This window comes from Hemitrygon akajei, chromosome 10 (genome assembly GCF_048418815.1).
Source record: "Hemitrygon akajei chromosome 10, sHemAka1.3, whole genome shotgun sequence".
NCBI classification, from domain to species: domain Eukaryota; kingdom Metazoa; phylum Chordata; class Chondrichthyes; order Myliobatiformes; family Dasyatidae; genus Hemitrygon; species Hemitrygon akajei.
In genome coordinates this window covers 171,625,128-171,650,523 of record NC_133133.1, presented here as the reverse complement: position 1 = coordinate 171,650,523, position 25,396 = coordinate 171,625,128, and the positions used below count along the sequence as shown (strand labels likewise).

The 25,396-nt window shown below is 40.8% G+C and overlaps 1 protein-coding gene across 4 annotated transcripts in view; it reads right to left on the bottom strand.

Moving 5' to 3' along the window:
* tmem117 (transmembrane protein 117) overlaps positions 1 to 25,396 on the bottom strand; it is a 411,893-nt gene that overhangs the window by 369,994 nt on the left and 16,503 nt on the right. The gene's annotated exons all lie outside the window — the stretch shown is intronic.

Sequence of the window (25,396 nt, the reverse complement as noted above, 5' to 3'; positions counted from 1 at the left end):
TTCCTGTGCTGACTTACTGATTCTTTTTACATTGATGGTGTCTGGTCTGAATAATACTTCAGGATTTAATGATTTTATTTCTGATACCCAGCGTCTGTAGCATTTGTAAAGGAAATGATTGTAGTGATTAATATGTTATTGGTTGCAGAAAAAGTACTGGGTAACAGCCTATTCTTCTTCAATATCTAGAAACCTTTAATATTCACATAAATTTCCCTAATAGGTAAAGGTAGTTTTCACTTGTTAATACAGCTTTTTACAGCAACTCAGATTGCATTCAAATACAGTGTTAACTAACTAATGGGTGAGGAGAACTCCTATTAACTGGACCTAATTGAACTTTTCTGTCTGAATCAGAAAGATCTAATTTGATATTACAGTCTAAATTTACAAAAATCAAGGCTAGCAGTTTGGTACAGTACAGAGAAACTGAGTTGTCAGGGTTTAGAAAACACATCAAATCAAGGCCTACTGTTATGACAGTGGCGGAGTGAAGATATTTCTCTACCAAAGGAGGTATAAGATACTCCTTCCCTCCACTAGCCTGCAGTTCACCCTTGTGCAAGATTTAGCACCTGCTTAGCCCTTTGTCAGAGTCATGTGAAGCCACTGGAGTAGGTGTAGGATGGTCATATGAGCAGTTGGTGCATATCACTAGTCCTGGTTATGCGACCACTGACACCAGTCAGACAATCTGTGAAGATTGTCTCTGAATGTGAACAAAACAAAAGAGATGTTTGTTGACTTCAGGAGGACACGAAGTGACCACTCTCTGCTGAAAATCAACGGCTCCTCGGTAGAGATCGTTAAAAGAGTACCAAATTTCTTGGGGTTCACCTGGCATAGAATCTCACCTGGTCCCTCAACACCAGCTCCATAGCAAAAAAAGCCCAGCAGTGTCTCTACCTTCTGCGAAGGCTGAGGAAAGTCCATCTCCCACCCCCCCATCCTCACCACATTCTACAGAGGTTGTATTGAGAGCATCCTGAGCAGCGGCATCACTGCCTGGTTTGGAAATTGCACCATCTCGGATCGCAAGACCCTGCAGCGGATAGTGAGGTCAGCTGATAAGATCAGCGGGGTCTCTCTTCCCGCTACTGCAGACATTTATACCACACACTGCATCTGCAAAGCAAACAGCATTATGAAGGACTCCACGCACCCCTCATACAAACTCTTCTCCCTCCTGCCATCCGGGAAAAGGCACTGAAGTGTTTGGACTCTTACGACCAGACTACGTTAACAGTTTCTTCCCCCAAGCCATCAGACTCCTCAATACCCAGAGTCTGGACTGACACTAACTTACTGCCCTCTATTGTCCCTATTGTCTTGTTTATTATTTATTGTATTGCCTGCACTGTTTTGTGCACTTTATGCAGTCCTGGGTAGGTCTGTAGTTTTTGTGTTGTTTTACATAGTTCAGTGTAGTTTTTGTATTGTTTCATGTAGCACCATGGCCCTGAAAAACGTTGTCTCATTTTTACTGTGTACTGTACCAGCATTTATGGTCAAAATGACAATAAAAAGTGACTCCACTTGACTTGATAATGGGTGGGGTCACCCATCTTGTAAAGGCACTGCCTAGAAGAAGGCAATACCAAACCACCTGCAGAAAAATTTGCCAAGAACAATAATGGACCATGAATGTCCACTTCATACAACACAGCATATAATGATGATGATGATTGTTCTTATAAAAGGTAATCAACCTGAAACAAAAATATGTTTTTCTCTTCATAGATGCTGCATAAGTATTTTCAGAATTTTCTATTTTATTTCAGATTTGCAGCATCTGCAGTTTTGTTTGGTGTTTTGTTCTATTTGGTCTCTTGGGTATGTACAAAAGTACTATTTTAAAAGAGAACAGGGAGAGTTCTGACCAATAATTTATAAAAGAAAAACTTACAAAAGGTTCAGAGAGCTAGGTAATGTTAGAGATCTATAAGATTATAAGTCTCCCAGGAAGGAGCTTAAGAAGGAAATTAGGAGAGCCAGAATGGGCCATGAGAAGGCCCTGGCGAGCAGAATTAAGGTAAACCCCAAGGCATTCTACAGGTATGTGAAGAGTAAGAGGATAATACGTGAAAGAATAGGACCTATCAAGTGTGACAGTGGGAAAGTGTGTATAGAACCAGAGGAAATAGCAGAGGTACTTAATGAATACTTCAGTATTCACTATGGAAAACAATCTTAGTGACTGTAGTGATGACTTGCAGCAGGTTGAAAAGCTTGAGCATGTAGATATTAAAAAAGAGGATGTGCTGGAGCTTTTCCAAAGTATCAAGTTGGATAAGTCACTGAGACCGGACAAAACGTACCCCAGGCTACTATAGGAGGCAAGGGAGGAGATTGCTGAGCCTCTGGCGATGATCTTTGCATCACCAATAGGGACGGGAGAGGTTCCGGAGGATTGGAAGGTTGCAGATGTTGTTCCTTTATTCAAGAAAGAGAGTAGAGATAGCCCAGGAAATTATAGACCAGTGAGTCTTACTTCAGTGGTTGGTAAGTTGATGGAGAAGTTCCTGAGAGGCAGGATTTATGAACATTTGGAGAGGTATAATATGATTAGGAGTAGTCAGCATGGTTTTGTCAAGGGCAGGTCGTGCCTTACAAGCCCGGTTGAATTTTTTGAGGATGTGACTAAACACATTGATGAAGGAAGAGCAGTAAATGTAGCGTATATGGATTTCAGCAAGGTATTTGATAAAGTACCCCATGCAAGGCTCACTGAGAAAGTAAGGAGGCACAGGATGCAAGGGGACATTGCTTTGTGGATCGAGAACTGGCTTGCCCACAGAAGGCAGAGTGGTTGTAGAAGGGTCATATTCTGCATGGAGGTTGGTCATCAATGGAGTGCCTCAGGGATCTGTTCTGGGACCCTTACTCTCCATGATTTTTATAAATGACCTGGATGAGGAAGTGGAGGGATGGGGCAGTAAGTTTGCTGATGACACAAAGGTTGGAGGTGTTGTGGAGAGTGTGGAGGGCTGTCAGAGGTTACAGCGGAACATTGATAGGATGCAAAACTGGGCTGATAATTGGCAGATGGAGTTCAACCCAGATAAGCGTGAAGTGGTTCATTATGGTAGGTCAAATATGATGGCAGAATATAGTATTAATGGTAAAACTCTTGGCAGTGTGGAGGATCAGAAGGATCTTAGCATCCGAGTCCATAGGACGCTCAAAGCAGCTATGCAGGTTGACTCTGTGGTTAAGAAGGCGTATGATATATTGGCCTTCATCAATCGTGGTATTGAATTTAGGAGCCGAGAGGTAATGTTGCAGCTATATAGGACTCTGGTCAGACCCCACTTGGAGTACTGTGCTCAGTTCTGGTCACCTCACTACAGGAAGGATGTGGAAGCCATAGAAAGGGTGCAGAGGAGATTTACAAGGATGTTGCCTGGATTGGGGAGCATGCCTTATGAGAATAGGTTGAGTGAACTCGGCCTTTTCTCCTTGGAGCAACGGAGGATGAGAGGTGACCTGATAGAGGTGTACAAGATGATGAGAGGCATTGATCGTGTGGATAGTCAGAGGCTTTTTCCCAGTGCTGAAATGGTTGCCACAAGAGGACACAGGTTTAAGGTGCTGAGGAGTAGGTACAGAGGAGATATCAGGGGTAAGTTTTTTACTCAGAGAGTGGTGAGTGCATGGAATGGGCTGCCAGCAACAGTGGTGGAGGCAGATATGATAGGGTCTTTTAAGAGGCTTTTAGATAGGTATATGGAGCTTAGTAAAATAGAGGGCTATAGGTAAGCCTAGTAATTTCTGAGGTAGGGACATGTTCGGCACAACTTTGTGGGCCGAAGGGCCTATATTGTGCTGTAGGTTTTCTGTTTCTATTCTATGTTTCTATGCTTTTTGTACTACCTCAATGCACTCTTATAACGAGTTGATCTGTATGAACGGTATGCAAGATAAATCTTTACATTGTACCTTGGTACATGTGACAATAATAAACTAACTTACCAATTTACTGGCATGCTCAGGACTTTAGTACTATATAGATTGTCCACGTGGTCAGATGATATTCCATCAATACTCCAACACACCTTTTTTAATCACCTTTTTCTTAAACTGTTACCCAGTAGAATACTGTAATCATTTCTCCAATTAACTCAGTAAGCTTAAAGGGAGAACAAAAAATAGAACCACTTGAGTTTAAAGGGTACGTTGAATCAGAGCCTAGTTAGTGGACAGGGAGTGCAGAAACCAAGGCTCACACCAGTGAATGGGAAGGACAGGACTGAAGACCCAGTGAGTCAATGGGGAATCTGGCAAACATTATTTGCTGAGCTAAATGGCAAATGTTATTTAGTAGTTAGATAGTGAATTATTGGCATTTTACTGTATTCTCCCAAACAAGTAAGAATTCTGTCTGTTGTAATATCACTCTACGAAAGAATAGCATGGCAATACACAGCAAACAGCTTCATCAATTAAGAATAATAAGCTAGGTACTGAGAACTGAGTTCATTATCATAAGTATTACTACATTTTAGCACAATTTGCTGTCAATTCTTTGTTTTGTGTTTCTGTATGCATTAAAATTACCATCTTGAACTAGAAACAGGAACTGCCTTCTCATCTCTCTCAAACCTGCTCCACTATTTAATCAGGTCATGACTGATGTGACTGTAACCCCAACACCCTATTCCTATCTACCCATCGTAATCTTTTATTGCAGGTGTCAGCAACCTTTTTGCCTCTGAGGGCCGGATCGTGTATTAATGAGCGGACGGTGGACCAGATAAATGCCATAAAACACTTGAAATATGGGAATTATCCATTTAAATACACCTAGTTATGTTTTGCCTCAAATTAATGAATAACACATGCTAGAAAATCACTTGTGCTTAACCAAAGATGCCAATTAGTAATCAAAGAACTCAGTTTAGTTGCAATTTAATTCAATCAAGGCATCTTTTGAATCTATTAAAAGGACACAAAAAATCTTTAAACATAAAACATATGAACATGATGCATTGAATGGTGGTAAATTAAGTATAATAAAAAATAAAATTTTAATACAAACAGTCGATAAATCAATGTGAAACTTGATGCTGTTTGTTGCTTGAAAGCTTCTCAATATTGGGTGTCAGACCTGTTGATGCCAAGAGCAAGACATTATCCAGATGGGCATCAGTCAATCTTGTTCTCAAATGGTTCTCGGTGCTTCATTTTTGAAAATAATTGCTCACACAGATAAGTGCTGCCAAACAATGATGCCATCTTTTTTGCATGGTCCACTAAGTTAGGATACTTCCCACATGGATGAATATATTTTCTATAGAAGTAAAGCACTGACACATCTTCAGAATGAAATTTTGATCTCAGCATTTCATCACACTGCATCTCAATCAATTCCATTTGAAAATTTTCTGATACAGAGTCCACTTCCACATCAAATGGAGTAGCAAACAGCTTGAACTCATTTACGTGTAAGTGAAAATCAGCAAAACAAGATGAAAACTCTTTTCTCAATTCTTGGACCATATTCACAAAAATGCTTGGATCTTGTGCTTTACTTTTTTGAAAAGAGGGAAAATGTGCACAATTTCCTTTTTGAAGCTGGTACTTCCACAGTTGCAGCTTTCTTTCAAAGGCCACAATATGACCATACATCTCATGTATCAGCTGATTTTTTTCCTTGAAGTTGTAAATACAAGTTATTTAAATGAGGTCAAGTCACTTTTATTGTCATTTCAACCATAACTGCTGGTACAGTACATAATAAAAATGAGACATTTTTTCAGGACCATGGTGTTACATGACACAGTACAAAAACTAGACTGAACTACATAAACAACCACACAGAAAAAAAAACTACACTAGACCACAGGCGTACCCAGAACTGCATAAAGTGCACAAAACAGTGCAGGTATTACAATAAATAATAAACAGGACAATAGGGCAGGAAGGTGTCAGTCCACAGGAAATGCCAAGGTTGCAAGCCAATCAGGATCACGAAAATGTGAAGCATCCTCATTTTTGCTTTCAAGGAATATTGCCACCTTTTCATGCAATGCAAATACTCTTTCCAGCATTGACCCTCAGCTAAGCCAACGTACATTGCAGAAATAAGCCAGGTCCCCATATTCTGTCTCCATATCCAACAAAAACTGCTGAAACTGGCAATGATTCAATCCACGAGATAGGATCAGATTCACTGCCTTCACAACAATGTCCATAACATCCTTTAGTTTCAAAGACTTGGCACATAATGCCTCTTGATGGATAATGCAATGAATTTTAACCAGTTTCTGTGCGATTCCAAGGTTATCCATTTGTCATTGCAGCAATGCAATTATGCCTTTTTTTCTGTCCCACCATTGCTGGTGCCCCATCAGTTGTGATGCCAATTAGCTTCGACACATTAAGTTTCATTTCTGACATAATTTTCAACAAAGCTGTCTGCTTTTTCATCAAACTATCTGCTCCAGTAACCGTGTACTTCATGGGAATTAATTGAATAAACTCTTCAAAAATTTGAAAAGTTGAGGTCACTCCTCACACAAACACTGTAACTTGAGCAGTGTCTCTCAAGTCTATGCACTCATCAAACGCAATTGAAAAAAATTGCAATTCGTTGCAGGCATCCCTTAAACAACTTTTAACATCCGCTGACATTTCTTCAACTCGCCGCGTGATGTTCTTGCTGACAGGCTGATAGATGCAAATAAAGATTTATTTTCAGGACAAGCAATATCCACCACTGCCAGTAAATATTCTTTGACAAACTCTCCATCTGTAAAAGGCCTCATCTTTCCTGCTATACATTTTGAGACTTTGTAGCTGGCATGGGTATTTCCTTCATTTTCACTGGAATTTTCATTGAAAGTGTCTTGGAAATTTTGGCACTCAGTGTCTACCTTCCTGCGTTTTGCATTCATTGCCATTGGATTTTTTTTCTTCGATTTTATTTCGAAATGCGAGTCATTCAACAAGTATCGTAGCACATGTAAATATCTGGATATTTAGTGTGGACTTCTTGTTAAAACACAGTGACGCTGTTTCTGTTTACAAATTTGAACGATTACATCTGAAAACCTGCATGTGCATGGAGAGTATCTAATACATACTGTACTAATAAGGTAGTCTGCCTTCCCGTCATTCGTATATACCAGTGTTTGGTTTGGGAAAAAAATGGAACCTGGGGCCAGTATAACAAGACACCCTGCATGTCCATCAGTGTGGTTGCATGAAACACTCAAAATAAGGAAAAATCGCTTGCAGACCAGATAAGCATAGTATCCCAATATTTGCTCTCGGGCTGGTCAAAATACCTTCGCAGGCCAGATCTGGCCCACGGGCCGTAGGTTGCCTACCCCTGTTTTATTACATTATCACTCTGGCTCCACCACTCTTTGACAGAGAGATCTAAAGACTCAAGATTTTCTAAGAGAATTGTTTTTGCCTCAACTGCTTAATTGACACCCCATTATTTTTATGCAATGACTCCTAGTCCTCTTCACATCACCTCAGGATCTTGTATGTTTCAATTAAGTCCCTTCTCACTCGTCCAAATTCCAGAATTTTCTCATAAAACAATCCACATATTCCAAATATTCATCTAGTAAGCATAATTTGAGCTGCTTCTACTGCTTTAATATCCTTCCTTAAATAGGAAAACAATACTCTACACAGTACTCCAGATAGGATCTCATTAATATCCATTATGACTGAAACATTACCTCCACAATGGGGCCCAAAACTGTTGACAATACTTTATATGCGGCCTGATAGTGGTTCAGCATTATCTCCTTGCTTTCATATATTCCACTCCCTTTGCATTTGCATTCTTTACTACAGACCTAACCTGTTAATTAACCTTCTGGGAGTCTTGCACAAGGACTCCAAGTCCCTCTGCACCACTGATGTTTGAACCTACACCCCATTTGGATAATAGTCTACACTATTGTTCCTTTTATGGAAATGCATCATCATACATTTCCCAACTCTGTATTCCATCTGCCACTTTTTTTGCCCATTCTTCCAATTTGTCTAAGTCCTGTTGCAATCACATTGCTTCCTCAGCACTATCTACCCCTCTACCTATCTTCATATTATTGGCCCGAAACGTCAACTGTACTTCTTCCTATAGATGCTGCCCGGCCTGCTGCATTCCAGCAGTACTTTGCGTGTGTTGTTCATATTATCCACAAACTTTGCCACAAAGCCATCAATTAGAAAAATTAACTAAATCAGTGACAAACAATGTGAAAAGTAGTGGTCCCACTGCTAACCCCTGAGGAACACCAGTAGCCACCAGCAGACAAACAGAAAGAACCCCTTTTATTCCCACTTGCTGTTTCCTACCTGTCAATGAATCAATACATCTTTATTCACACTTAGATTATTACATTTTGTGATCTTGGTTTCAATATGTTCATGTTTTACATATAAATACCTGGTTTATTTTTAAAAGTCTTAGAAAATTATTTTGTGTAGCCAGAAATGTTATGCTTCACATACATTTATCTTGGACTGTGAACCTTTCTTTTTGGAAAAGAAAAATTAAGCTCCATTGGACTGGAGTTTTGGGTGCAGGATCCCATCAGTTTCAGAGGTAGAGATACTGAAAACTGACCTTTACATCAAACATACATTATTGGTGTTGGTGTTGGTTTACCATTAAGTCACATATACAAAAAAAACTTTTCTTGCCTACTATCCATATAGATCAAATCATTACATGCTGTATTGAATTAGGATAAAGTAAAATAGTAACAATGCAGAATAAAGTGTAAAAGCTATTGGAAAATGTGCAGTGCAGGTAAATGATCAAGTGGAAGATCATAACAATGTAGATTATGAAGCCAAACTTCTAGCTTTTCATACAAGAGGTTCATTCAAGAGTCTGATAACAGTGGGACAGAAGCTGACCTTGAAAGTGCTGGTATGTGCTTTCTGAATTTTGTATCTTCTGTCCAATGGGAGAGAGAGATTGTCTAGGGTGGGAGGGGTCTTTGATTATTTTGGCTGCTTTACTGAGGCAGCAACAAGTGTAGAGAGTCCATGGAGGGAGGAGGCTGGTTTCCATTATGTATTCACAATTCTACATAGAAAACCTACAGCACAATACAGGCCCTTTGGCACACAATGTTGTGCCGAACGTACTTACTTTAGAAATTACCTAGGGTTATCCATAGCCCTCTATTTTTCTAAGCTCCATGTACATATCCAGGAGTCTCTTAAAGGACCCTATAATATCCGTCTCCATCACCATCGCCGGCAGCCCATTCCACGCACTCACCACTCTCTGCGTTTTTTTTTAAACAAACTAACTTACTCCTGACATCTCTTCTGTACCTACTTCCAAGCACCTTAAAGCTGTGTCCCCCTCGTATTAGCCATTTCAGCCCCGGGGAGAAAGCTTCTGACTATTCACATGATCAATGCCTCTCATCATCTTATACAGCTCTATCAAGTCACCTCTCATCTTCCGCCACTGCAAAGAAAAAAGGGTGAGTTCACTCAACCTATTCTTTGTATTTTCTTACAGTCTTGGGCAGAACAGTCCAGAATTTCTCCAGAGTATGTCCAGTACTTTTTGTTCTCCTTCCATATTTCCAACTGTTCTTATTGTGAACATCAGTGATCAATCTTGTGATGGACGTCAGTGATCAGACAAGACTTTTTTAAAATGTCATTTAGTGGCGACTGAAACTACCTTTCTATTCCATCTTTGTTTTATTACATGAGTTTAAAATCTCTATCTCCTCCCCTCTATGGACCTATCTATACTTCTCACTGCCTTAGTAACGCAGCTAGCATAACCAAAGACCCCACCCACCTTGGACTTTCTCTCTTCTCCTCTCTCCCACTGGACTGAAGATGCAAAAGTTGGGTAGTTCATACCAGCATGCTCATCGCAAGCTTCTATTCCACTGTTACCAGGCTGTTGAATGAACTCTTGTACAAACATAGACTGTTAGCTTCACAATCTACCTTGTTATGATCTTCCACTTCTTTACTTTCTTCCTTGACTCTATAAGAAGTTTAGGTCATTGTAGTTGTGCTAAAAGTTACTTGATTTGAATTTGGAACTCGGATTCATCAAAGTAGCATAAATATGCAAAGCAAATTGCTGTTGATTCCAGAATGTTAACAGAAAATACTCAACATGTACTGATCATCAGGCCTGTGAAGAGAGAAAATGAGTGAATGTTTCAGGTTAAAATGATACTTAGATCTTGACTGAACAATTTCACTTACATCTAGTGCCTTTAATCATTGCCAGTGGTTTTCTAAGTGTGATCTGTGGCAAGAAGATCATGATATGCAGACGGGCTATGTCATGCAGACGGGCTATGGTTGAGGATTTTGCTATCCCAGCACATAGAGGGGAAAAAATAGGCCAGCAGTCAGCAACATAGATGAATGATTCACCACAGGTGACAACCACAAAGATGTGAAAACAAACTTGAATGGTCAACAAGAATAAAATACTCAAATTTGGAAAATTTAAACTGCCTCCTATTTGTGTTTCAATCTTCATTTTTCTACTCGTCTTACAAACTTCAATATTCAGAAAGCATGGAAGCAGATAGGAAAAACAAAATAGCCTGAAGACAGGCATTTGATTTTAAATCACAGAAAAGAAACACATATACTGGAAAGTACTGCAACTGTGGAAATGAAACACCTACTTTAACTTAAACAAAAATAAAACTGAAAAGATAAACAGACATTTTAATATTGGAAGCAGATTAAGAGTCAAAGGGTAGAGAGAAAAATCGACAGCTTGGTCATAGGCTTTCTAAAATGTATTCATTAGTTTGATGTAGAGGTCACTAACAATGAGTGGATTTCATTACTGTCCACTAATTTTTCATGTCCCCTTGCTCACAAACAGATCCATTCCACATCTCAAATGCCACACGTTGTAAAGAAATACAAGATGCAGCTGAAGCATTTTTAAATTACAAATCGATTCGGTGATAGGATTTCTGTTCTTCAAAAAATTTTAACCATGGAGACCCTAACCTCTGTCTGACCTCCATTTTCAATTCACCACAATGACATTCAATCACACAATGCTTCAATATAACTCCATTGTATCTTCAGAGACTCAAAGTCCATGGCTGCTCTTTGCTCTCTCCATTGTACTTGAGCATCTTATTTTTGTTTAATTCCCTGGATCTACACCATTAAATTGGTGGGATTTCAATGTGTGATCAAGTTTTTCTTGTAGTCTAATAATGCTATATACAGTATAGTATCACATTTGTAGGACACCGTTGGTCTATGTTAGGGTATATAACAAGTACTGTATTAAGTTCAACAGCAGCCATTCTTCAGATTTGAATATGGATTGCAAATGGAATTTAAATTTAAAATGCAGCCCTGAACAATAGTTTGACCGGAGCTGTGGACTGGAGTTGATATTGTTACGAATGTGCCGCAACTCTGAGGGGCCGAAGGGTACAAAGTCGCCCCCTCCTTTTTGAGAATCGCAAGATCGCTATTAATTCGGGTCTGGGACCCAGGAAATGAGAGAGAATCCACAAGGTTTGGAATGTGTCCTGGCCGCAGCGAAACAAAACCATTGATAACGGCTATTGTCAATGAATATTGAGTACTCAATATTCATACTCATATTGAGTATGAATATAGTACATACTCAATTGTGTATTGAGTACTGTACTATTCATTGAAGCCCCTCAGGGGACGACCAGAGTGGGCTGGTTGAGGGATTGCATCATCCCAACCTGACTGACACCTGAGACCCCGTGAGTAAGGATAAAAGAGGGTCTGGGGAACAACCCCTTTAGACGCACCAGGAGAAACGCTAGAAATCCCGTGACAGCGTTTAATAGCGACAGCCGGTGGGGGGCTCGTGTGCGTCCTTCCCTTGCCTGGGATTGGCGGGCTCGCCACGGAAGAATGGCTTAGCTAAAGGAGAGGCCACAAGTGAACGGCCACACCAACGAGACTCTGACGGATCAAAATCATAAAAGGAAAGCCAGCAAGTTTCTCAAAATCTCTCTCTCTCTCCAACCATTGCCACACAGCCGTCCCCAAAGGCTGCAGCCTGCATGAACTGAGTGACTTTTATATTTCCATCGGACAATTCATTATCCCCAGACAACGATAGAGCTTATTTCTTATTGATTATTATTATACCCGCACTTTTAGATTTAGTATTGATGACGTATATTATCTGTATATCTGCATTGATATTATTTTTGTGTATTTTTACTAATAAATACTGTTAAAAATTGTATCATCAGACTTCAACGGACCTCTCCATTTTTGCTGGTAAGTGACCCAGTTACGGGGTTCGTAACAATATCAAACCAGACAATGCCAATTAACAATCATTTTGGGTGTCCGGAGTGTGGCTGCAAAGAAGGAGATGTGAAACTATATGTAATTCAAAGGAAGCTTTGTAGATACATTGTAACTATAGAATTCTCCTGCTGTTACCTTTTATCTTTAGCATATAAAACTATTTTGTAATATCGGGTCAAGAGAACTTTCTACAAGATTGTCTCATTTTGCTGAATAAAACACCTCTGTATCCACTAGCTTCAGTGTCTTTCCCGTGACTTTATTCACATTATAACAGTCTACAATCTCCTGCACCACTCCTTGACAGAGGGGGTTGACAGATAACCAGCTACCAAACTATACTACCCAGTAACTTAACTTCCACTTATTTCATTCCCCTCTTTGTTTATGGAAATGTTGGGACTCCAGAAAAAAAACTTGGCGGAAGTATTGAGTGACTGAGCAATAAAGGAATTAATATACATGTTCTACATTTTACACATTACACATCCAAATACAAATCAGGATGTGTATTTGGATAGACCTGGACTGATCAGGGATTGTCAGCATGGCTTTGTGTGTGGTAGGTCATGTCTAACACAACCAAATCATCCTTGATCCCCCAAGGAATGCCTAGGAGGAAGACTTAATTTCCTAAAATATCCACAAGCATTGTGCCTTTGAAATCCAGGTTTCTTTTAGTCTTTTGTCATGTATCATTCCCTCACATAATATCCAACAATGACTGAACAATAATAACTGAAATCTATTAATGAAATTATGTTACCTTCATCATAGAATAATTTAGACACATCAGCATTAAGATAAAAACTATAAATTATTCCAGTTGCAGCAAAGTAGTTAAATATAAGCCTGGCGAAGTCCTGTTTATGCTCCAGACCATAACCAGGCACATATTGTAACAGGGTACATGAAGACTTGAGGCAATGTGAAGATGAACTATTGAATGGCATATTTTAAGAGTGGTGACAAAAAACTTTAAATTGAACTCCAAGAGTAAGGTAAAAGCACATAGATCCTAAACATTAAACATAACTTTAAGAGAATTATCAATAATGTCTCCTTCATGCAAAGAATGATCAATCCTTAGAAATGCTGATTATACTGAATGAATGAGGTTTAAAAACCTTGGATACATTTTAGAACCAATTGAAAGTTTCAGAACTTTAGAAAAAACTTAACATTTGTCTATTAATGAACTATTAGCATTATATTGAATTTTTCTGACCTACCTTCACTACAAATGTGCTCAGGTTCCACAAATAAAATCAGCTATCTCCTACCCTAAGTATTTGACTAATCTCCAAGAATCACTGCTTTGATTAGCCAAAACCAAAATAATTTACATCTGGCCCTATATAAACATCCTAGGCACCTTCTAACAAAGTCCCAAACCTCTTTTCAAATTATTTCTACTACCCATTTAAACTCTCCTCTCCTCACCACCATTCTCTGCAACTTTGCTCTCTCTTCCCCTTATTCTCTACAAAATCCTCCATGCCCTCCTCTCTACCCCCAATCTGTGCTCTCCCACTCAATCCATCTGAACTTCTTGCAAAATTCCCCACCATCTTATCCTCTTTCAAGCACTCCAAATCCACCTCCTCTACCCAATTTCCTCTACTGCCTGATTTATTCTTCCCTCTTGATCTTCCTTCCTGCTTTTCTTTCTAGCATTTCCACTATCCTTTCCATCCCTAACCTTGCCCCCATCTTCTCTGTCTACTACTTCAATCTAATCCACTCCAACAGTCATTATCTCCCACATGCCTCAATCCACTCTTCAACAGATCTCCCCTGGAAAGAAAAACTCATCTTGAAATCACAAATGTCAAATAAAGACAGACAGACAGACATACTTTATTGATCCCGAGGGAAGTTGGGTTTCGTTACAGCCGCACCAACCAAGAATAGTGAAGAAATATAGCAATATAAAACCATAAATAATTAAATAATAATAAGTTAATCATGCCAAGTGGAAATAGGTCCAGGACCAGCCTATTGGCTCAGGGTGTCTGACACTCCTAGGGAGGAGTTATAAAGTTTGATGGCCACAGGCAGGAATGACTTCCTATGACGCTCAGTGTTACATCTCGGTGGAATGAGTCTCTGGCTGAATGTACTCCTGTGCCTAACCAGTACATTATGGAGTGGATAGGAGTCATTGTCCAAGATGGCATGCAACTTGGACAGCATCCTCTTTTCAGACACCACCGTCAGAGAGTCCAGTTCCACCCCCACAACATCACTGGCCTTACGAATGAGTTTGTTGATTCTGTGGTGTCTGCTACGCTCAGCCTGCTGCCCCAGCACACAACAGCAAACATGATAGCACTGGCCACCACAGCCTCGTAGAACATCCTCAGCATCGTCCGGCAGATGTTAAAGGACCTCAGTCTCCTCAGGAAATAGAGACGGCTCTGACCCTTCTTGTAGACAGCCTCTTTGACCAGTCCAGTTTATTGTCCATTTGTATCCCCAGGTATTTGTAATCCTCCACCATGTCCACACTGACACCTTGGATGGAAACAGGTGTCACCGGTGCCTTAACCCTCCTCAAGTCCACCACCAGCTCCTTAGTCCTTTTCACATTAAGCTGCAGATGATTCTGCTCACACCATGTGACAAAGCTTCCCACTGTAGCCCTGTAGTCAGCCTCATCTCCCTTGCTGATGCATCCAACTATGGCAGAGTCATCAGAAAATTTCTGAAGATGGAAAGACTCTGTGTTGTAGTTGAAGTCCGAGGTGTAGATGGTGAAGAGAAAGGGAGACAGGACAGTCCCCTGTGGAGCCCCAGTGCTGCTGACCACTCTGTCTGACACACAGTGTTGCAAGCGCACGTACTGTGGTCTGCCAGTCAGATAATCAATAATCCATGACACCAGGGAAGCATCCACCTGCATCACTGTCAGCTTCTCACCCAGCAGAGCAGGGCAGATGGTGTTGAACGCACTGGAGAAGTCAAAAAACATGACCCTCACAGTGCTCGCCGGCTTGTCCAGGTAGGCGTAGCATGGTTCAGCAGGTAGATGATGGCATCCTCAACTCCTAGTCGGGGCTGATAGGCGAACTGGAGGGGGTCTAAGTGTGGCCTAACCATAGGCAGGAGCTGCTCTAAAGTAAGTCTCTCCAGTGTCTTCATGATGTGGGAGGTCAATGCCACCGGTCTGTAGTCATTGGAGTCACTGGGGCGCGGCGTCTTCAGTACAGGAATGAGGCAGGACGTCTTCCACATCACAGGAACCCTCTGGAGACTCAGGCTCAGGTTGAAGACATGATGAAGTACTCCACATAGCTGGGGGACACAGGCTTTGAGCACCCTGGGGCTGACACCATCCGGGCCTGCAGCCTTGCTTGGATGGAGACGTTTCAGCTGTCTTCTCACCTGTTCAGCTGTGAAGCCCACCGTGGTGGGTTCAGGTGAGGGAGGGGTGTAGTCACGAGAGCAGGGTGGGGGGCTGTGAGGAGGGGTAGGAGGGGAGAGTGGTGTATGTGTTGGTTGGGGGCCAACAACAGATGAATCATGGGGGGGGGATGGGCAGGGATTCTGTAAATCCTTAACAGAAGTGGGTATCAAACTCTGTATTTCACTATGAGAGTTTTTTGGGGTTCAGCATTCACAATGAACTTCGTGCAAAACAATGGCAAAATATACATTGTACAGCATTTTTCATCACCACATGTTCTTTATAGCCTCTGTGCACTTCCTTGTCATTTACACAAAAGATTCAGAAGAAATTTTAGAACCTGTATGACCTAACTGCATTCGGTGATGAGATTTTATATTAAATTCCTTCTTGTAGCATACACCATGCTGTCCTGCTTGAAATCATTTCAAGCCTGACTGCTTTCTCTGTCTCTACTAATATCATTTAAATGAAGAACAAGGGTTAGATCAGACAGATAGATCCTGAATTTATTATCACATCTGAGGAATGACACTCCTGCAAGGATTTTACACAAGAATCTGTCTGGATTTAGTACTCAGATCCCACATTAGAGCTTGGAAACTTTTTTTAAGAGTGTGGATACTAGATTATCATTTTTAATCTTTTAGTTTTATAAATGAATGAAAAGTAATTATTGTAGCAATCAAGCAAATTATCTTAAGATTCAGCAACTCAAACATTCCACCATCCTCAGGGCATTATTAAGCAAAGACCAAAATCTCAAAGGTTTCATGGATCTATGGAATTCTTCATTCCTCCATTCCTGATTAGCTGGGTGACAGAAAAGGAGAGTGCAAAAGCGGCAGAAAATTATTGAGTTGAAAACAAGCAAAATCAAGAGCAGTCCCATTCTCCTATAAGTGTATGTAGGTGTGTTTAACACCCCAAGTGCAGTCAAATTGATTATCAGACTCTGGCCTTCAAAGAAAATAAATGCATGTAGATTCCAATCAGTAATGCCAATGAAACCAACAATGCCACTGAAATTTTTCAATTATGACAGCAATTGAAATGACCAATCCTTAAAAATATTCATTAAATTTTACAATTGGTGAGGTTTCAGAAAGGCAGCATTCATTAACAGGAACCCCAACAATATGGATTGTGCCTTTTCTTGATGCTGCCTTCAGGCAGAAGGTGCAAGAGCCTAAAGACCTACACCTCAAGGTTCAACAGCTGTTTCTTCTTGACTGACATCATGTTCTTGAACTGATCTGAAAAATTAACACTAGTTTGGACTATAGAGCTTTGACTAGCGAGCAAACTGGATATCAAAATTTTAAAAGGAGGTGATTTCACTTGGGCCCGTTGCCCCAGTAGAAAAGAGAGCAGTGGGTTACAGCAGTATAATAGAGCTTTGACCAGCGATCAATCTGGATATTGAAAGTTTGAGAGGAGATTTCACTCATGTCCACTGCTCAAGTAGAAAAGGGAGCAGCAGGTCACAGCAGCATAATAGAACTCTGAGCAACGACCAATCTGGACATTGATAGTTTGAGAGAAGGAACATAGAATTTAGAAATCTACAGCATGTTACAGGCCCTGTGGTCCATAATGTTGTGCCAGCCACATAACCTGCTCTAGAAACTGCCTAGAATTTCCCTACTGCATAGTCCTGTATTTTTGTAAGCTCCATGTACCTACCTTAAAAGACTCTATTGTATCTGCCTCTACCACTGTCGCTGGCAGTGCATTCCATGCACCCACCACTCCCTGTGTGGGAAAAACTTATCTCTGACATCCCCCATGTACCTACTTCCAAGCACTTTAAAACTATGTCCCCTCATATTACCCATTTCAGCTCTGGGGAAAAAGCCTCTGGCTATCCACACGATCAATACCTCTCATCATCTTATACACCTCTATCAGGTCACCTCTCATCTTCCGTCGCCCCAAGGAGAAAAGGCCAAGTTCACTCAACCTATTCTCATAAGTCATGCTCTCCAATCCAGGCTATATCTTATAAATCTCCTCTGCACTCTCTCTATAGTATCCACATCCTTCCTGCAGTGAGGTGACTGGAAGTGAACATAGTAATAATAATAATAATAGCTTAATAAGCTGGTAAGGAAGGCTGGCTCTGTCGTGGGCAAAGTACTGGAGAGTTTAACATCGGTAAAGTACTGGAGAGTTTAACATCGGTAGCTGAGCGAAGGGCGCTGAGTAGGCTACGGTCAATTATGGAAAACTCTGAACATCCTCTACATAGCACCATCCAGAGACAGAGAAGCAGTTTCAGCGACAGGTTACTATCGATGCAATGCTCCTCAGACAGGATGAAGAGGTCAATACTCCCCAATGCCATTAGGCTTTACAATTCAACCGCCAGGACTTAAGAACTTTTTAAAAGCTATTATTAATGCTTTTTGAGATAGTGATTTAGATGCATATCATATTTTTTACTGAGTTAAGTATTGTATGTAATTAGTTTTGCTACAACAAGTGTATGGGACATTGGAAAAAAAAGTTGAATTAATAAAGTATCTATCTATCTATCTAGTACTCCATGTGGAATCTAGCTAAGGTCTTATATAACTGAAACATCACCTTGTGGCTCTTGAACTCAATCCCATGGTTGATAATGGCCAAGACACCATACATCTTCTTAACAACACTATCAACCTGAGCAGCAGCTTTGAGTGTTCTATGGACACGGATCCCAAGATCTTGCTGATCCTCCATAGTGCCAAGGGTCTTACCATGAATATTATATTCTGTTTTCAAATTTGACCTACCGAAATTAACCACTTCACACTTAAGACAGATTAGGAGAATGGGCAAGAATGTGGCAAATGAAATACAGATTTCACTCAGGTCCAGTGCTGGAGTAGAAAAGGGAGCAGTGGGTCGCAGTAGCATAATAGAGCTTTGACCAGCAATCAATCCAGACATCGAAAGTTTAAGAGGAGATTTCACTCAGGTCCACTGCCCGAGTAGAAAAGGCAGCAGTGGGTCACAGCAGTGTAAAAGAGCTTTGTCCAGTGACCAATCCGCATTTGAGATTGATTAATAAGAGCAAATTAACGGAAGGCAGGGGCAAGCATGGCAACTATCAATGGACAGAGTCACAGTGATAATCTTGAGGCTTTACTTTTCGAGGCTTCAGTGAAGAGAGGCTTCTGTCAGAGAAGGCAAATAAAGAAAAGCTCTAGGTTAAGTTATTTTTTTCCCCCTTCTTTACAGTATATCTGCTCAGTTAGGACAGTAGAAATGCCAGGCAGGCTACTGAAATGATCCTCTTATGGGATGTGGGAAGGCAAACACCTGCAGTGTCCTTGATGACAACTGTGAGAAGTGCATCCAGCTGCAGCTTCTAACAATCTGTGTTAAGATATAGAGCTGGAGTTGGATGAACTCTGGATCATTCGGAGGCTGAAGAGTGATAGACAGGACATACAAAGGGGTAGTTACACCCAAGGTGGAGGGCACAGGAAACCGAATGACAGTCAGGAAGGGAAAAAGATTTAAGGAGCCAGTGCAGAGTACCCTGTGGCCATCCCCCTCGACAACATGTATATCACTTTGGATATTGTTGCAGGGGGAGGGATTGACCTAACAGAAACACTGAGTCTGGCTCTGTGACTTAGAAGGGAAGAGGGGGAAAAGAGGCATGCTGCGGTGATAGGGGATTTGTTAGCTAGAGTTACAAACAGGAGGTTCTGTGGGCAAGAATGAAATTCCTGGATGGTATGTTGCCACCCAAGACGTCTCATATCGAGTCCTTGGCATTCTTGCAAGGGAGGGTGAACAGCCAGAGGCCGTGGTCCATGTAGGTAACAATAACATGGGTAGAACAAGTGAAGAGGTTCTGCATCGGGAGTTCAGGGAGTTGGGTGCTAAGTTAATGGGCAGGACCTCCAGGGTTGTGATCTCAGAATTGCTACCTGTGCACATGCTAGTGAGGCCAAAAAGAGGAAGATTATACAACTTAATATGTGGCTAAGCAGTTGGTGTAGGAGGAAAGGCTTAAGATTTTTGGATCATTGGGCTCTCTTCCAAGGAAGGTGGACCTGTACAGAAGAGATGGTTTGCACCTAGAGGGAGACTAAGATCCTAGCAGGAAGGTTTGTTAATACTGCATAGTGGATTTAAACTAGAGTTGGATGGGGATGGGAACCAGAGTGCCAGAAGAGTTAGTGGAGAGGTTGTGGACGCAAATGTTGGTAAGACCTCAGGCAAAGTCAGAAATCAAACTGTTGAGCATGGTGCAACTAGTGTCCTGGGCTGCATTTACTTCAATGCAAGGAGTATAGTAGAGAAGGCAGAAGCATCTGTTTTTATTTGGGAGATGGATACAGAGTCTATAAAAGTGAGGCAAAGTGGGATCAACTTCATGGACTGTGTACAGTTTACAGAGGAGGAGGTATTTGTTACCCTGAAGCAAATCAGAGTGGACAAATTTCTAGGGCCTGACAAGGTGTTCCCTCAGACCCTGTGGGAGGCAAGTGCAGAAATTGCCGGGACCTTAGCAGATATACTTAAAACATGCTTAACAACAGGAGGGGTACCAGAGTATTGGCGGATAGCCAATGTTATTCCACTGTTTTAAAAAGGCTCTGAACAGAAATCAAGAAATTATAAGCAAGTGAGTCTGACATCAACTGTGGGAAAGTTATTGGAAGGTTTTCTAAGGAGCCGGATATATAGGTATTTGGATAGACATGGACTGATTAAGGATAATCAGCATGGCTTTGTGCATGATAGGTCATGTCTATCCAATCTTAGAGTTTTACAAGGAAGTTACCAGAAAAGTGGATGAAAGCAAGGCAGTGCATGTTATCTACATGGACTTTAGTAAGGCATTTGACAAGGTCCTGCAAGGGAGGCTGGTCAAGAAGTTTCAATCACTTGGCATTCAGGATGAGGTACTAAATTGGATTAGACATTGGCTTTGTAGGAAAAGCCTAAGAGTGGTCATAGATGGTTGCCTCTCTGAGTGGTGTGCCACACAGATCTGTGTTGGGTCCTTTTTTGTTTGTCATATATATCAATGATCTGGATGATTATGTGGTTAATTGGATCAAAATATTCCATTAAGGATGACAGCAATATTAGATGATATTGAGGATGACACCAATATTGGGGGTATAGTGGACAGTGAGGAAGACTATCATGGCTTGCACAGAGATCAGCATCAGCTGGAAAATGGGCTGAAATTGACAGGTAGAATTTTATGCAGAGAAGTGCGAGTTTTTGCACTTCAGTAGGATCACCCAGAGTAGGCCTTACACAGTAAAGAATAGGGATCTGAGAGGAGTGGTAGAACAAAGAGATCTGGAAATTTGTTGAAGTTGTACAATACAGTGTGGCCTAATTTGGAGTATTGTGTGTAGTTTTGGTCACCTACCTACAGGAAAGATGTAAACAAGATCAAAAAAGTGCAGAGAAAATTTACAAGGATGTTGTCAAATCTGGAGGACCTGAGTTATAAAGAAAGATTGAATAGGTTAGAACTGTATTCTTTACAACGTAGGAGACTGAGAGGAGATTTGATAGAGGTATACAAAATTATGAGGGGCATTGATAAGGTAAATACAAGAAGGCTTTTTCCATTGAGGTTGAGTGGGACTACAACCAGAGGTCATAGATTGTGAGAGTGTGAAATGAGCTGCCAACACAAGTTATCCATGCGAGCTCGATTTCAATATTTAAGAGAAGTTTGGATAGGTACATGGATAGTAGGGAAATGGAGGACCCTGGTCCCTTTTAGGTCATTGGGAGTAAGGCAGTTTAAATGGTTTTCAGCATGGACTAGATGGGCTGAATAGCCTGCTTTGTGATGGACTTCTCCATGACTCTCTTAATACAGTATTTCCCTCTCTCAATCTTGTACGACTGTCTCAATGGTTATTTTAAAGTTTATTTTATTTGTAAGTTATGCACAAGGTTGTCAAACCGAGGAGTGGTAGTGGGGACAAGCTCCCACTACCTAAAAGTCTCCTCACGGTGTGCACCTCAAATAGCCTCTGACAACCAAGTCCCACTCCTGGCCTTCTCGTGTGGCTTAGCCTCTAAGCCTGGCGGAACTGTTTCTACTGACAGGAGAAGGGATGAAGACGGGTCCTGGTGCCTTAAAACCAGTGCTTTGGGTAGATGGAGCTTGTCAGCCTGGGAAGGCAGTCCATCTAAGAGAGGGAAAACTCGGATTTCAAACCTCCGCTGCCTTGCGGTCATACCCACTTATGGGAAAGGCTTCGGGAGTAAACCCTGAGGACAAATCCGGAGCTGGAGTCCCTAAGGCAGTCCAACATTACCTTCAACCTCACTCTGGCAACTCCTGCGACGTCACTGGTGCCAAGCTGTATCGGCCCTTGCCCTTCCCTTGGACAACAACAGTGGCATGGAAAGGGGGGACTTGCTGCTTGGGCAACTGCCAGTCTTCTGTACAACCTTGCCCAGGCCTGTGCCCTGGAGAGGCTGAAGCAAGACTTTCCAGGCGCAGATCCATGGTCTCGCGAGACTAACAGATGCCATCCATCCATCCATCCACATGCATAATTGATGTTAATTAAAATTTATGCTAACCAATTTTGTGCATGTTATGTAATGTACTATGCTGCTGCCACAAAATCCTATATTCTTGGCATCAATAAATTTGAATATGAATTTGATATTACTTGATAGTAGAAACTGATCATATTATTTTGGAAAATCTTTAGAGCAGGGGTTCCCAACCATTTTTATACCATGGACCAATACTATTAAGCAAAGGGGTCCATGGACCCCAGGTTAGGAACCCTTGCTTTAGAGTACAGTCGGCCCTCTTTATCTGCGAGATATTGGTTCTGGGACCCCTCGTGGATACCAAAATTCGCAGATGCTCAAGTCCCTTATTCAACCTGTCTCAATGTGGTGGATCTTAGGACCCAGCGGAACCCCAGACCTTATTTAACCTGTGTCAGTGTGGTGGATATTAGGACCTGGCGGTAGAACTCTGAATCCGCAGTGTTTCTGTTCACGAAAATAATCTCGATCACGATTAAAAATAAAGTGGAAATAATAAAGCAATCGGAAAGAGGTGAAATGCCATCGGTCATTGGAAAAGTATAGGGCTACATCCGTCAACGATCGGAACAATTTTAAAGGATAAAGTGAGAAAGGCTCTGACCCAATGAAAGCTACAATTATTACTAAGCAACGCAGTGGTTTAATTATTGGGTTTTGGGGTCTTCGGTTTTTGATCTTCCACATCAACCCGGCACGGTGGAGAGCGCACTCAGGAGTGGTCTGTCACTGGATTGAACTCAGGAACTTCCGTTCCCAAGCCCGGCGCCGAAACATACGTTCTTAAGTGTTTTATATGCATAGAAAGGTAAAATTATATACTGTATACTAAGACAAGTGTTTTACTAACTGACACTAAATAATACCGATGTACCTGTTCCGACTTACTTAGTACGAGAACTTCCGATTTTTTTCAATCCCAATTCACGATAACCCACGCACATCCTCCCGTATACTTTAAATCATCTCTAGAGGCCCTTGTGGCTAAAGGGATCAGGGGGTATGGAGAGAAAGCATGTACAGGGTTCTGAGTTGGATGATCAGCCATTATCATACTGAATGGCAGTGCCGGCTCGAAGGGCCGAATGGCCTACTCCTGCACCTATTTTCTGTGTTTCTAGATTACTTATAATACCTAATACAATGTAAATGCTATGTAAAATAGTTGTTATACTTGATTGTTAAGGGAATGATGAAAAGAAAAAAAGTCTGTACATGCTCGAACAACAAGTGCTGGAAGAGCACTTCCGGGTTTTCACAATACGTGGTTGGTTGAATTCGCGGATAAGGAGGACCAACTGTACCATTTACCAAGCTGGTATTTCAGAAAATGGCCAAGAAAGCTAGATATGCAGAATTTTCCATTCTGGATTATTTAACATTCATTTTACATCTGTAAAAGTATGCAGAGCACAATCCAATTTCTAAGCCAAGAAGCTAAGATGGGCTCTTTCACATAAAGTGGACCGATACAGAACTCCAATGTGACCAGAATAGATCCTTATATTACTTTTGAAAACCATAATAATTAAAACTGGAGATGCTTCACTTCTTTGATAAAAACACACAATGCTCAGCAGGTCAGGCAGAAACTGTGAAGAGGGGATGAGAGATAATACTTCAGGTTTTGATGAAAGAACATCAACCTGAAACATTACAGCCATTTCTCCCTCTGCAGATATAGTCAATTCTGCTAAGATTTCCAGCACTGTCTATTTTTAAATTTCATTGTACATTAGCCTTCAATATACTACTAGACCTGTGCCTATTTTCAGGTTACCAATGCGAACAAGCAAATAGAAAGTGGAAGAAAATAAAAGATATATGTAATTGAATTGTTTGAACAAACTTCATTCATCTGCTGGAAACCTGAGGGAAAAGTAAAGCACATTAGATACTAGATATAGTTAGAAGAGGGAGCAGTGAAGAGAGAACAGAGTTGATTATTGGGCAATTATTAGTATTAACACATACTAGATATAGTTAGAAGAGGGAGCAGTGGAGAAAGAACAGAGTAAATTCTGACAAAGAGCAAAAGTGTAATAACTAAATCTGTTTTAGCTATATCATTTGTAGGCAAGATATTACCCTCAATACAAAAAGGAGGTATTGGATCCTTTCTGTCTACCTCAAAGAGAAAGTAGATGGATCCTCATTTCAACATTTCATTCAAAGATGGCATCAATGTAACTTGCTGCATATATCTCAGATTTCCAGTATTTGCATTTTTTAACATAAAAAAGCTCAAGGCATTGGAGAGACACTTGGTAAACCCAAAACTTTTTGAACAAATGCTAGAAACTGACCTGCACCTGAAAACTAACATAATCACAAAAGGTAGACTTTGCCCCAATCCTTGCAAAATGCAGATTAGCTGTCTATTACCTTAATCATCTTAGCACCTTATCACACTCAGCTAATCAGAACCAGCAAGCAGGGGACAAGATCTACATTCCTTTTCTAACTGTTCCGTTTATTCATTATGGCTTACAGTACACTCTCATTCAGTTTTGTTTCTGTCTCAGTTCTGACATATCCAAACACTGGTTTGGCATTAGAAAGATCTTTTCTCAAAAGGGCTAATTACATAATTAAGGTGCAAAGTGAGCCCCTTTGACTATTGAATTGCCACAAAGGGCAGCCAAACAATACCCAGTGAAGGAATTCTATTACAGATATGGAAAACCTAATTAAAAATCATCACAAGCAATTCTTTTACAAAATGCTTGACTTAACCTTGTTAAGTGGACAATGGATCAGTTGCAATAATCTGGTGAATTGAGCCTACAGAAGTGTAAAGACTGAACTGTTCCATATATTGTTTCCATTGTCATGTCATTTTAGGGAAATTAATTTGCGGCTGACCAGATACAACATTTAAATAATTATTCTTACCTAGATTTGGACTATATGGAATCGGGTTTGAACAGTTTGATGCACTAGTTTCACGTCATATGAAAGCTCAGTAAAATCTATTTCAATTTTCCACAAAATTGCTGTGCAAGCATACACATGTACAGATATAATATTCATAAAAATTGGTAGTTAATATAGAAAATGGCAAGAGCCTTTTGGATATGCTCACTCATAACAGCCTATGCCAGTGGTTATACTTAGGCCTATTTTACATGAACTCAAATA